Raw genomic sequence first — 15,929 nt, forward strand, 5'->3', positions numbered from 1 at the left:
TCTATCTGATAACCAAAATGATAGTTCTTGCAAGTCATAAATAACCTTTAGACACTATGGGAAGATTGAAAATAAAAAAAACATGTAAAACAAGGTAATGACCTAGAGGGTCATTGTAGTCTGTTTTCGTAGTTTGAAGCAAAAATATATTAGAAATTGACAAATTGAAAGACAATAATGAAATTTCTAGAGTTGGGTATTTAAAAATAGTTATGTTTTAGCCTAAATAAAGAAATTAATATGATATCGACATGTTGTGGTTATAGATTGATCAAAGGAAGTCATACGAATTGCTTGAGGTGAAAAGTTTGTTATTTCAACAAGCCTTACCATAATTTGAGTTATGATAACCTACATTTTTATACATATAGATGAAAACAAGAGTTATTGAATTCCTTGATATTTCACGTGGGAAAATTCTTTAACTTTATATGACACTGAAATGATTATTTGAGACTTTCTCACTAATATAATACATATTTAATGCTAGTTAAGATCTGATTATTGATATTGTGAATGTTTTTAAATTACTTGATAAAATAAGCATCTTAACATGTGTTTGTTCATGATTGTATATAATATAATTTGATATGAACTAAAATACCTTGTTCTATTTTTGGAAAAAATTTTCATAAGAGTACCCACAATTTACAAAGAAACTATAAAAGGGAGTAGGCCATGATATGGATCCCATGGCCAACAGTGGTTTTTCTTGAACTGGTGTGTTATAGATTTCTATTACATCCCTCGTTAGTGGGAAGATCGAACTAGCATACTATTTTTTATCTCCCTTTTGTAGGGACCTACTAATAAGATAAATACTTCTTTATAAGAGGTGAATTTTGATTACTATTTCTTGAAGTAGAATGCCATACCGATTAGAAGATTCATTCTTGAAAGCCATCCAAAGGATTAAATTTGTTATGATAGTATTTATTAGTTATTACCAATTGTTAAATTGATTTTCTTATTTGATGGTTATTATTTTCTTAATGGGAATTATTTCATGATATTTTTTTTATAATAAAACCCACCTATTTTAGTAGTTGTTCTCACTGAAAGGGTTATGGTTAAGTGTTATTACTCGTAGAGCTATTACCTCACTCCTTGCTATTATTTTTATAGAAAACATAAGTGATATGGGTAAGGTATTTGTTATCTAGGGTTTATGAGTTGACAACTCCTGGTGAGCCTTGCACCTGTTTGCATGGGTAGAAGGATTATTTATTTTTATTGACTTTCTTTGAAATACTTAGAGTTGCTCCATAGTCATTTCATTTATTAGAGTTATAAGTATACATTTATTTTTATGGACTTGTGAAGAATTTGACTTCTTCTTATATTTTAGAGATAAATTTATTATTGTGTAGTGAATGAGTTATTGATTATATTGGTACATTGTTTGGTGATGATTGGTTTGTTCTTTTATTAAATTATTAGATAGGCAGTTTTCATAGGGCTAAAAACAAAAAGAAATAAATGATTTTCCATAGAATACTATGTAGGCTTTTTTGGAATCTTAACCTCCTTATTTTGGTCATGACCCTTATTTTGGTCATGACAAAATTTTTATCAGAGCTTAGGTTATTTCTGTGACTATTGTAGCAATGTTAGTAGTAGAATCTCAATTATGGTTATGTTGTCATCCATTCCATTAATCGAGATTCAGTGAGGGCATGATCTAATGTGTTTTTTTCTCATTCTTCCATAAATGTGTGATGTTTATGATCAATTAGATAAATCAAACTTCATTTTTTTGTATATCTAATGGTTCACACTCAACCAAATAATGGTAGAGCAATGTTTGTTGCACCTCAAACAATTATTTCCACTTTGACTAGGCAACTAACTTTCTTAACTAAGGGAAGAGTTAGATCTCACAGAAAGGGACGAGGTAGGGGAAATCATGCTACCTCAGTAATTGCACTATCTCTATTAAAATATCAAGAGAGCCCACTCTTTAAATAAGTTGTAGACAACCTCCACCATAACATGAGGGTGATACTGCTGAGACACTTTTTTTATACAAAGAGTCATAAAAAGTATACATATGAAATAGATCTAAAGGAGAGGGTTGGTCACCATAGTACTGCACTTGCACATCTACAACTACAACCACAAAATGAGATACCTACACAGACTTCCTGATTTTAAAATAAAGAGGTATCTTTGTAGTAATTTCTAAAGTTGAAGTCACCAAGACTCATAGGTTCAAATAGTTTAGATGATCCTTTGAGCTTCTTTAATGGAAAAATCAAGTTTCTATGTGCATAATGATATTCTTTTTAGAGGTTTGTGTAACTTGCATTATCAAATTTCACGTGGGAAAATTCTTTAACTTTATATGACACTGAAATGATTATTTGAGACTTTCTCACTGTTGTAATACATATTTAATGCTAATTGAGATCTGGTTATTGATATTGTGAATGTTCTTTAATTACTTAAGAAAATTAGTATCTTAACATGTGTTTGTTCATGCTTGTATATAATATAAGTTGATATGAACTTAAATACCTTGTTCTATTTTTGGAAAATGTTTTCATAAGACTACCTACAATTTGCAAATAAAATATAAAAGGGAGTAGACCATGATTTGGATCCCATGGCCAACAGTGGTATTGCTAGACCTGGTGTATTATAGATTTCTATTACAAACCTCGTTAGTGGGAAGGTCGAACTAGAATACTGTTTTTGATCTCCCTTTAAAAGAGACCCACTAATAAGATATTTGACTTCTTTATGAGGGGTGCATTTTTATTGCTATTTCTTGAAGTAGAATGGCATATCAATTAAAAGATTCATTCTTAAAAACTATCAAAAGGATTAAATTTGTTATGATAGTATTGATTATTTATTACCAGTTGTTAAATTGATTTTCTTGTATGATGGTTATCATTTTCTTAATGGGAATTATTTCATGATATTTTTTTATTATAATACCCACCTATTTTAGGAGTTGTGACCATTGAAAGGGTTATGGTTAAGTGTTATTACTCGTTGATCTAGTGTCTCACTCCTTACTATTATTTTTATAGAAAACATAAGTGATGTGGGTGAGGCATTTGTTAACTAGGGTTTATGAGTTGACAACTCCTGGTGAGCCTTACACTTGTTTGCATCGGTAGAAGGCTTATTTATTTTTATTGTTATTTCTTTGAAATACTTAGAGTTGATCCTTAGTCATTTCATTTATTAGAGTTATGAGTATACTTTTGTTTTTATAGACTTGTGAAGCATTTGACTTTTAGAGATAAATTTTTTGTTGTGCTGTGAATGAGTTGCTGATGATTTTGGTACATTATTTTGTGATGATAGATTTGTTCTTTTTTTAAAATTAAGAGATAGGCAGTTTTGATAGGCCTAAAAACAAAAAGAAATATATGATTTTCCATAGAATACTATCGTGGCTTTTTTTCGGAATCTTAACCTCATTATGTTAGTCCTGACCCTTATTTTGGTCATGAAAAAATTGCTATCAGAGCTTAGGTTATTTCTGTGACTATTGGAGCAACGTTAGTAGTAGATTCTCAATTATGGTTTTGTTGTCATCCATTCCTTTAATATAGATTCAGTGAGGGCATGATATAATTTGTTTTTTTCTCATTCGTCCATAAATGTTTGATGTTTATGACCAATTAGATTAATCCAATTTTATTTTTTTTGTATATCTAATGGTTCACACTCAACCAAATAATGGCAGAGAAATGTTTGTTATACCTATAACAATTACTTCCACTTTGATCAAGCAGCCAACTTTGTCAACTAAGGGAATTGGTTGATCTCACAGAAAGGGAAGAGGTGGGGGAAATCATGATACCTTGGTAATTGTGCTACCTCTATTAAAATATGAAGAGAGCCTGCTCTTTAAATAAGTTCTAGAAAACCTCCAGCATAATATAAGGATGATACTGCTAAGGCACTTTCTTTTATACAAAGATTCATAAAAAGCATAGCGGATGAAATAAATATATTGGAGAGGGTTGGTCACCATAGTACTGCACTTGCACATATACAACTACAACCACAAAATGAGACACCTACACAGACTTTCTGATTTGAAATAAAGAGGTATCTTTGTAGTAGTTTCTAAAGTTGAAGTTACCAAGAGCAGCAACACTGACATAGGATGAATTAACTACGTTTTTCATAGATAATTTTCTTCCTTATAGTGAGAGGCAAAAGTAAACATATTTATTTGAGAAATTATTCTAGTCTCAGGGTAAAGAAACGTCAACTTATAATACCAAGTACTATAAGTTGGATTGATATTCTACTTATTTGATATGCATTAAAGCAACTCAAGTGAAAAGGTTTGTTAATGGGTTGGTTGGTCATCTATTAAATGTATTATCCCCATATTTAAATTGTTTGACCAATAATTAGGTAGTTGATCTTTCTAGGATGATTGAAAAAAGGGTCATGCGAAACATACATCTTATAGTGTTTGTAAGAATCCTAAGATATGGGATCATTCAACAGTGACTTTAGTGAAAATCAAAGAGGAGAGAATCAGGGAAAATAATAAAGACATACAAAAAGGGAAAATTTATTTTAACATTCCGCATATAGGACACCCTATAGTTAGGGTATTCAAAGATTGTCTGTACATCATGGAAATCATAATTTTAGGTAGATTTATTCCACTGCATCATCCATATAAACTTGTGGTAGATCATATAGGGGGCCAATAACATTTTTTTGGATTAAAAGTGTTTTGGTGTGGATAGTTGAGTCATTGCCAGAGGGACTTCCCTTAACTTCTGAGAAATATTACTAATTTTTCTAGTCTATTAGATGCACCTACTAAAAAAACTCATAATACTACATATGTTTCTGGTATAGAAAACAAGGGTTGAGGTAATAGAGATTGTGTTGCTAGATGGGACAAGTAATGTTTTTGCACTTACTAGATAGGAGGTTCACGCCTTAAATGCAGTGATTATAAGTATTCTGTTGGTTTGTTTATTTGATGCACAACATTGATTGATCTGGGTTCTACCCTCTCTTATGTGTCCTCATACTTTGCTTTAAGATTTGGTAGACAATCATATATGTAAAATTCTTTTTTTCTTGATGCTACTTCCTTGGGAGATTCTTTTTTAGTTGAGTATGTGTATTGTGATTGTAAGATTATAGTGGATGGTAGGGATACTCATGCTGACCTGATTGTACTTGATATGAGTGACTTTGATGTGTTGATGGGCATGGATTTGATATCTCCTTGCTATGATAGAGTAGATTGTCATAAAAAGTTGGTTATGTTTGAGAAACACAATGACCCTATTTTTTTTAAAAGAGGGTCAAGATCGAGAGGTTGTGTAACACCCCGAATCTGGTACCCGGAATGCTACAGGTGCTCATGACCCCGAAGGACCACAAGCTAACCCATGAGTGATATCTGTAACTGAGCACTGCATAATACATTGTAAATATGTGGAATCTAAGCTGTCAGGCCATAAGGATCAAAACTAAACTAATACTGAATATAATACAATGTCTATAATGGGGTATAAAAATACCCAAAACTGAAATAAACATTTCTGAACATATGTTGTAGTTTGAAAGCCTTTAAATTTTCTAAAAATAGTGGAGTTGATGGGATATTTCCCCAACTAAGTCCGAACTACTGATAAGGACTCACTGCTAGTTTGGCTGCTGAACGTCTGATCTACTAAGGATGCTCGGGAGCTTATGCTTCTAAGCCTATGGTATAAATACCATAGCATAAATGTGTTAATATGTTGAATATATTGGTATAGAAGTAAGGTAGACTAAATGCAAGGATTCATATACATGAACAATAATAGATGACTCTATAACATGAACGTGAGAATACATGAATGAATACATAACTATAACTGAGATCATGATAAGCTGACTCATGAATTCTGATAATATGGATTTATTGATATCTGAGTACTGAAATTGGGATACTGAATGACTGAGTCTACTAAATACTGAGGAACTAATGTCATATTACAAATACAGGAATGATTGTTTGTGACAGTTCGGATTATGAAGAACTAGTCTGATTGACTGTATCTGACAGTCCTAAAACTGAATACTGATAACATAAGTTTCTATATCTGATAGTCCTGATACTAATGGAACCAGCTGGGTTCCTCACTATACTGATTTGACTATATTTGAAAGTCTTAGATTTCTGTTGAACTGAACTGAGTTTTATTACTAAAACTGGATCTGAAACTGAGACTGTGGGAGGTAATATCTAACCGAAATGCCTCAAAACTAAACTAGTGGGGTCTAACCTATAACCCCTACAGGAAGGGTGTCAGTACCGTGCCACAGGTAAAGACAAGCTGTGAGTAAACCCTCTCTGACAGGGAGCTCTTCCATTAACCCCTCCTGTAAGGAAAACTCAAAGGAGATGTATAGTTCCTAGACTCATAGGGTTACGTATCAACCTACTCTGGCTAGTTAGTTTTGGAATACAGGGATTTCTACTAAGGATAACACCCTCTACTGTCTGACAGTGGGTGTCCTCATCCCTGGGTTCACTCGGTGCTAAATCCTACTCTTAACTAAATAGAAACTGAATTGATTAACTGAATTGAACTGATACTAATGGTATTGTTTAGCAAAGCTATACTAAGTTCACTAACTTCCGTTGACTGAAGGAATGCTACTGAGATTGGAGGATTGATAGAGAGTACTGAAGTTACTGAGATTTCAAGGAATACTGAGATTATCGATATTACTGAGCACTCATGTTACTGAGACCACTAAGGTCATTGAGATTACTGAGTAGGACTAGACTAATACTGAATTTACAAAGTTTTCCTGAGTCATGAGACTAACTGAATTCTAAGGATAATGGCTTGACAGAGAGTATCGTGAAATCCTAACACTGGCTCCAGGCACACAGCTAAATTGTTGGGTACAAGTACCCCCTATCCTCGATAGCATGAAACTGACAAGACATGACATTTCTTGAACACATGACCAATATCAACAATTCGTAATACAGTAATTGGGGATTTCGTGAAGAACATGGTTATCATAGTCTTGTACATGAATGAAATTGCATATAAGCATGTCATACTTTCATCAACCAAATATCAAGGACATTCCCTCAACCATTCATAATGCACACAATATCACGAAAGTTATTCTTAGTCATGAGGTAAAGCATACACTTATCACTTGGGTCACAATTAAGCTATAATACATAATTACTATTCTCTTTGGAATTTTATCAGACACCTAGGATGTATGACTAGGGCATAGACATGACCATCAAATTAATACAACAAAACTCCATATTTCAACTCAGTTTCACATGTTTTAGACCACATACTAGCATAGGTTCATGAACAACACATAAAGATTCCAAGTTGAGAATAATGCAACCATAATCACATGAACATAATCAACCCACAACAAAATATTCATAATACAAGATTTAAAACTTGATTCTTGGGCTTCATGGATGAAAGGAATCCATGAATGAACACGGTGTATACCTTAGTTCTTGATTCTACAAAGATTGACAAAGAGATTCTTGAATTTGAGTCTTGGATTTGAATCACCAATTGAAAACCCTAGCTAGTTCTTGAGAGAAACTTGAGAGAAATATTATATTTTGATTAAATTATGGTTGAATCAGGTGTTATTGGTCATATATAGGGGTGAAAAATTGAGCCTTTTAACCCTTGGAAGCGTATTTAATTTTGTAAAAATTTCCCGACCTTGACCCCTGGCGCGATGCATTTTTGATGACGCTCAACTTACACATCAATTTATTGCAAGGCAGTAGTCGTCAATATATTTATCCAACTTTGGAGTCGGGGCTGAATCCACGAGGAACAATGTGAGTGGCGATTAAACAAATTTGAAAGTATAGCTCCAAGTTGAATTTAAACAAATGTTGTGAAAAGATAAAATGTGGGGGTTTTATCAATCAGACAATAATTAAAGTTTCGACTTGCTTCATAACTCAAAAATAAAATTTCAACGGTTCAAATCAATGATAAAGAGAAACTAGTGTTGTGATCACTATGATTATTAATCCCCATGAAATAATAATTGTAGTATTGGGTTCTCATGACTTGTGGCAAACACCAAATTATCAGTTTTGACAGTCCATCAGTGTTTCTCAACCTACTTATATGCTAAACTCCCTAATTCTCTCAAACTTAGGAAATCATTCGATTCATACTAATTTTATCTCAAGTTGATCAATCTTGTTACAACATTAATCATTAGATGGAGATTAACCTTCCCAAATCCTTGTTGATAATTCGCTACATTTAGGTTATTTCTCAGTTCGAACAAATCAACCTAAGGTGGGATTTAATGTTTGCAACCAATAATTAATAATCATAACAAAGGAATTATCAAGATGTGTCCACAATTACTTAAACCCTAGCCAACTATTAAATCCATGGAGGAATAATCATAGATCCTACAACCCTAGTTGTGGGTTTTAGTTCCACATAAGAAAGAAAGAGATAAAAGCAATTATATTGATCATTCAAAGTAATTAAACTTACAAAAGATGAAGTCTGAAGTTGATTCTCTTCCAAGTTCAAGAGAAAATTCCCAAAAAAAATCAAAGAGTTAAAAATTGTATTCTAAGTTAATAGCCCCCAAAGAGAGGTGAACTCCTTTGGAATAAGTTCTAGACATTTCAAGATTCCCATGAAAACCCTAGAACTTGTCCTTAAATACTTCAGCCTAATTGTGGAAACAAAATCACAGATCACAGCTTTTTTTCTTGGATAAATGACGTCGTGGGTGATGGCTTATCAGGATGCTGACGACTTATTAGGAATGTCATCAGCTCCTCTTCACTTTTGACAATCTCTGCCTTAGGTTGACAATAAGGCATGATGGCTTATCAGACCTTTGATGAATTATCACAGCCGCCGTCGATTATTCACTTCAAATCCCATTCACTGGCTAATCCTAATGACCATCGTGATTGCTTATCACAGTTCTGATGACCTATCATAGATGTTGTCATATATTCCAGTTGAAGTCAATTCTCTGTCTAAGGATGACAGTACCTCTGATAGCTTATCACAAGGTTGACGCTTATCAGACAAGTCGTCAGCTATACTTCCCCCTCTACTTTCTCAAAAATCAACTCTTTTACTTCCATTATTGCTGGTTCTCTTGCATCTTGACATTTTCTGCAATATCAAAGAGAAAATAATCAAAAATGACAAAAGTTACTTAAGACTTTGCAATTATTCTAAGTTAAAAGCCTCAAATGCGTTAGCATCTGCTCACACATCAACACCCTCAACTTAAAACAATTGCTTGTTCTCAAGGAACTAAAACATAACTAAGAGGATACAAAGCACATTCGACAGTTAATCATCCAATTTATCTCAAAACATCTTCATCATCTCCAAGGTCAATTAATTTAAAAAAACAACAGTGCAAATTATTGAAGCACAACAATGCGACACACAAGAATCAAGATATGGCATCAATTTAGCAACAACAACCGTACATGTACAAAGGTTACAACATCCAAACAAGTAAGCAATTAGCAACGTAACCAGTGTGCCTTTACAATAAAGGCGTCCCTCCTCACTCATATGTGAACTCAAGCATGTCAATGTGGGGACGGTCAAGAGACACTCACTCTCAGAAAAAGTTCCAATCAATGTATGCCAAATACAATAAGCTTGCCATTATTTTCATTACCAAAGCTTTCAGACATTTAAGTTAGGATCACTATAGGACTTTCTTCAGCTTGTAATGTAGGCTTAGGGATGGTATGATGCACTAAGATATTTAAAGTAAGTAATCCTCCTTGGCACTACACTATTTTTGGGGTCTCACTTATTAGCCTTTACTTTATTTCTCCCTTTCTTGATTAAAGCACATTGAACTTGGGTACAGTTTTTATTCATTCTCTCTTTTCACAACTTTTTTTTCTTGTTCTTTTTTCTACTACACCTAACCTTGCATTTTTTTACCCTTCTTCATACTCACTTTACACCATACACCCCTATGATAGCCACCCTCAACTTAGGATATTTTCCTAAGTCAAAGTACACAATGTTCAAGGAGGACCAGGGCCAAAATAGGTTCATTGTGATACAAATGGGAAGATGATTGGCATAGTAAAAAGAATAGGCATTCAGGCTCAAAATCAGGATCAAGGGATATTATTCACACATGGAAGGTCATTTAGGCTAAAAGTGGACTAATATCAACAACGGCCTATGATCCTTTCCTAACCGCTATCCTAAAACCAAGGTAAAACCAACTGAGAAAGTTCTAGATTTAACACACAGTGGGAACTAGGTAGTATCTCACACTCACATAGCATAAAGGTATATCACAAGCTACTACCCATTCAATTCATGCAATTGTTTAGCAATGGTTATCATGTCACTAGTACTAATGCCATAACAAGATGCATAGTGGCCACGCATAAATGGATATTACTCAATTATAAAATAGACAATTGGAGAGGTGTTCAAAAATCAACAAAAACGTGTTAACTTCCTAAGGTACTTGTATTTCTCCTAGTATACTACAACATTTTATAAAAAATTACAATATGCCTAAACATGCCCACTCTACTAGGAACAAGATTCCAAAGAAAAGAGGCGTATCAACAAAAACCTCAAGAGGACATCAACTTCCACAAGTAGCCCCACCCTCAACTTGAAATCATGTAATGTTCCCAATGCGTCAAACTAAAAAAAGATTTAGAAACATACCTGTGGAACCATGGGTATAAAAATCTGATGTCAATGACATAATACGAATAAAAACAACAAAATACATTGGGTTGCCTCCCAAGTAGTGCCTAATTTAATGTCGCAGTACGACAAGGTTATCTTGACTACTTAGAATTCATCAAGATACCTTAAAAGTAATTCATCCTTTATCCCTCCACATAGACGATTTAAATCGTCAACCTATCTTTTGATCTATACATCTTTTAGATGCATTAGGGAAATGTGAGAGTATGATAAGGAAAGTTCTATCACGCCACTTCGAAGACTTGAACCGCTTGCCCAATTTTGAACCGAACTTTCGTGTGGGATCATTTAGCAATTGTAAGAATCTTAAAAAGACACTAAATGAACATTGATCTTTAAGCTTCTTGGCCTTCAATATTGGTGTTTTATTATACTCTTTCGGCATGACAAACTCCAAAATGTAGGAATTTTCCTCCTCATTTCCAAAATTCATCATTTGCTTGGGTGATTTGACTTTCATCAAATCTACCAAGCATAATATTGAAAGGTGATTTGAGAGGGGTCTTCTCCCTAATTTTGAAGTTACATCTTTTTGAACTCTTCATCCTGAATTGGGCTAGAGTCTTTATAAGAAATTGGCTTGGTTTCTTCTTTTACCTCTAGCACCATTTCCTCAATCTTGGCATCATCTCTCATGGTTGGTTTGGTTGGTTGGAAAATCAGCGAGGGTTGCTCATCATCAAGATCAACATCAATATAGGGTTCTTGCTCCTCATCTTCACACTCCTCTATTATTTTAAATGATTCCACAGATATGATATCATCTAAAGATAATATAGAAGAATTCTTTGAATAATTGATCTCTATATCTATCTCCTCGTGAATGATTGGCTTTATGTATTGATGCATATCACATACGATATCATACATTTATTTCTAGGGATCCAAAATTCATTGAAACATAGCTTCAATACCACTCTTGCCGATGCTTCGTTCTTTCTTTTCTTAACCATAAGACAAATCAAAATCATAAGAAGAATTAGATTTTGGGTAGCATAATAGGGGGAGAGGGTATTTGGGCAATCACTCCAATATCCATCTTGACCACCACATAAAGAACAATCATACTCCCGATAGGATGGAGATGGTGCATACATCTCTCTCCAGGAAGTATATCTATAATCTTGCCAAAAGTGAGGTCCATCACAATATGGACATTGATCATTAAGATTAGATTTCCAACCACCAAGTTCATGTTCATTCCACGATGTCATATTAATAAGTAAACTAAAATAAAAATATACCTAACACAAGAAGTAAAAGAAAAATAGAAACAAATAATTACAAGTTTGAATTCAAGAAAGTAGGCTAAAACTCCAAACCAACTCAATACGCCAAATTTTTCCCCAGCAATGGCGCTATTTTTGATAACAGTCAACTTACACGTCAATTTAGTGCAAGGCGGTCGTCGTCAATATATTTACCCAAGTTTGTAGTAGGGTTCAAATCCACAAGGAACAATGTGAGTGACAATTAAAGTAATTTGAAACTATAGCTACAAGTTAAATTCAAACAAATATTGCGAAAAGATAAAATGGGGGGTTTTTATCAATCAAACATTAATTAAAGTTTTGATTTACTTTAGAACTCAAAGAAAAAATTTCAATGGTTCAAATCAATGATAAAGAGAAACTAGGGTTGTGGTCACTATGACTATTAATCCCCATTAAATAATAACTGCAGTATTGGATTCTCATGACTTGTGGGAAACACCAAATTATCAGTTTCGACAGTCCATCTAAGTGTTTCTTAACCTACTTAGATGTTGAACTGCCTAATTCTTTTGAAATAAGAAAATCATTCAATTCATACTGATTTTATCACAAGTTAATCAATCTTGCTATAGCATTAATCATTAGATGGGAGCTTAACCTTCCCAAATCCTTATTGATAATTTGCTATCTTTAGTTTATTTCTCAGTTAGAGCAAATCAACATAAGGTGGGCTTTTAGTTCCACATGAGAAAAAAGAGATAGAAATAATTATATTCATCATCCAAAGTAATTAAACTTACAAAAGATTAAGTTTGAAGTTGATTCTCTTCCAAGTTCAAGAGAAAATTCCCACAACTAAACCAAGCAGTTAAAAATTCAATTCTAAGATAAGAGTCCCCAAAGAGAGGTGAGCTCCTTGGGAATAAGTTCCAACCATTTCAAGATTCCAATGAAAACCCTAGAACTTGTCCTTAAATACTTCAACCAAATTATGGACACAAAATCACAGATCACAACTTATTTTCTTGGACAGATGACGTCGTGGGCGACGGCTTATCAGGAGTCTGATGACTTATCAGTAATGTCATCAGCTCCTCTTAACTCTTAACAATCTCTGCCTTAGGTTGACGATGAGGAGTGATAGCTTATCAGACCTTTGACGACTTATCATAGACATCGTCTATTATTCACTTCAAATCCAATTCACTGTCTAAGCCTAACAATAATCCTGATGGCTTACCACACTTCTGAAGTCCTATCATAGATGTCATCACGTATTATAGCTAAATTCCATTCTCTATCTAAGGCTGACGGTACTTCTGATAACTTATCATAAGGCTGATGGCCTATCAGACAAGTCGTCAGCTATACTTCCCTCTCGACTTAGTTAGAAATCAACTCTTTTACTTCCATTATTGCTGATTTTCTCGCATCTTAACTTTTACTACAATATCATAGAGAAAAAAATCAAAAACGACAAAGGTTACTTAAGACTTTGCAATTATTCTCCGCTAAAAGCCTCAAATATGTTAGAATCTGCTCACACACCACGGAGCTATCGCGTCTTATCACTGGAATGTGGCAACTCTAAAATTAAGCCTTGGTGCAACACGCCATAATCACGTAGGCTCACTGGATTTTGACTATTTCCATTTTGGCTGGCTCCGTGATACGATGATCGCTCGGTGGTATATTGTCTTACTAAAATTTCTCTAATTCTTCACCCAAGTATCGGATTTGGGTGAATTTATTATCGATGGAAAGCTTATTGAATTTCCCACGTGATAAAAAGTGAAAATATTGAAAATACAATATGTATAAAAGTGGGTTCATCTTTTAAACAAGTTTTTAACATTTTTGGATGATTTTAAGCTTGGTAGAAATACCGAGTATTACAATATCTCCACCTTGGGAACATTCATCCTCAAATAAGACTGAGTTAGATGGGAGAAATAATAAGCTGAAGTACATACTAAACATGAACAAATAAAACATGACTACCTGACTGACATTACTGAGATTCATAATAAGCATGCATATCTGATGCATGATTTTATGACTGAGCTGATACATGAATCCATGACTGTGAGTACTGATAAGCTGATCACACATATCTAATGCGTGATTACATGACTAAACTGATTTATGAACATGTGACTTAACATGTAAGGGTTATGATACCAAGTTTTAAACAAAAACTGAGCATGGAACTCTGAACATGAAACTGGATAAGCTTAAGAAAAGCTATTACCTTAGACTGAGTCTAAGATTAATTACTAAATATGCATGAGCGGAAACATGAGAACATAACTTGGTCTGAAACGTGATACATGAACTAAATATTGTAATCTGAACTAAATACCTTGAATACATGGCATACGACCAAGATTGGAGATAGAGGATCAACCTATGCATACCACTACTCCAAACTAGATTTATTAGGAGAAGAGAGTGGTATGTTTATGTCAAGAAATTTTTGGGAAATCATAGTGTATCTCCCACTTAGTAGACTAGGTCCCTAGAAAAATACTGACTTGACTTCCATACTAAGGAAAACTGGGATGATGCACAGGGTACCAATGAAATGAATCAAGACAGAATATCTGGGATATGAAACTAAGCCATGATAAATGAACCACGTTGAACATGTAACTAAATAGTTGGTCCATCTTACAATGATCACATTCATGAGATTCCAAATAGTGTGATTAGGTGAAAAGATAGGGAAACCACACATCTGAACTTGTCTATTCTAGTTTCTAAACTAAAGTACTGGCTTTTCGGAATAAATAATATAGAAAACTTATACTCGATCAGAGCATTTCTATGACACTCTTTATATAAAGTTCTAAGGACTATAGAGAGAAAACAAATCTTGCCCTGGTCTGAGTAGGACATTTGAATGGGAGATTGCTATATGGCTGGGGTTCTTGTATTAGGAGGCAAGGCCTATGAAACATCATCTAAGATAAAGTGACCAAACCTTATGCACTACAACTGAGACTACTGAAAAGGTTCACATGGCATTGAGTATGAATGCTTAAATATACTAATTTATCTGATTAACTAAATAATTATAGATGAACACTGACATATAAGATTGAACTGTATTTATTCTAAACAACTAGCCTGAGGCTGTAGAGTATTATGCATAGAAGGTAAAGACTGACTAAGTGATGTGAGGTGACAGGGCACGGATTTATGAAAACTGTGTTACTTGAAATTGCAAGACCAAGCGATGACATGATTTAGAAATATTCAGTAACTGAGTTACTAAAATACTAATAACTGAGTAACAGATAGCTATATTCTATGGTTGGATAATTGTGAAAGTGAACTGAGTTTTTGATCTGGCTAAACTAGGACTGGGATTGATATTATTGGTAAGAAGGTAATTGAGAATGTAACTGTAACTAAGACTGCAACTGGGACTGAATACTAGTTTTCTATAAATGAGGTTTAGAATTGTACGTGAGCAGTAAATTCTAATTGCTAGATAATTGATAGCTGAAAGACATAGTTATGTAGGACTTTCTGAGTCTTTTACTAAAAATTGACTACTGAATAACGTTGTAAATGATGCCTAGGGAATGGAATATTAACACTATGGATTTATCGAGGTATCTAAACTGAGTGTATATGTGACATAATCTGAGTTTGACTGAACCCTAAGAGTGAAATCATAAATAATATGGGCTATGCATACTATAAAGAATAACATGAGTGCATGAGTCACGAGCTGCATGGCCTGAGTTTAGAGTTTTCTATATTCTTGTGACATGATTTGTATTACTGGGGGAAATAGAACTGAACTCGTTATGCTGGGAAACTAGAATCGTACATGATTCTATGGAAAGCGTGAGAATATAAGTACTCTGAGATAAGGATGGGTCAGGAATTATATTCCCTTATTGCTTTTCTATACGTACTGGCACTACTACTAAAATTTGAGTGCCTAAAT

The sequence above is a fragment of the Capsicum annuum genome, chromosome 5 (assembly GCF_002878395.1).
Source record: "Capsicum annuum cultivar UCD-10X-F1 chromosome 5, UCD10Xv1.1, whole genome shotgun sequence".
NCBI lineage: Eukaryota > Viridiplantae > Streptophyta > Magnoliopsida > Solanales > Solanaceae > Capsicum > Capsicum annuum.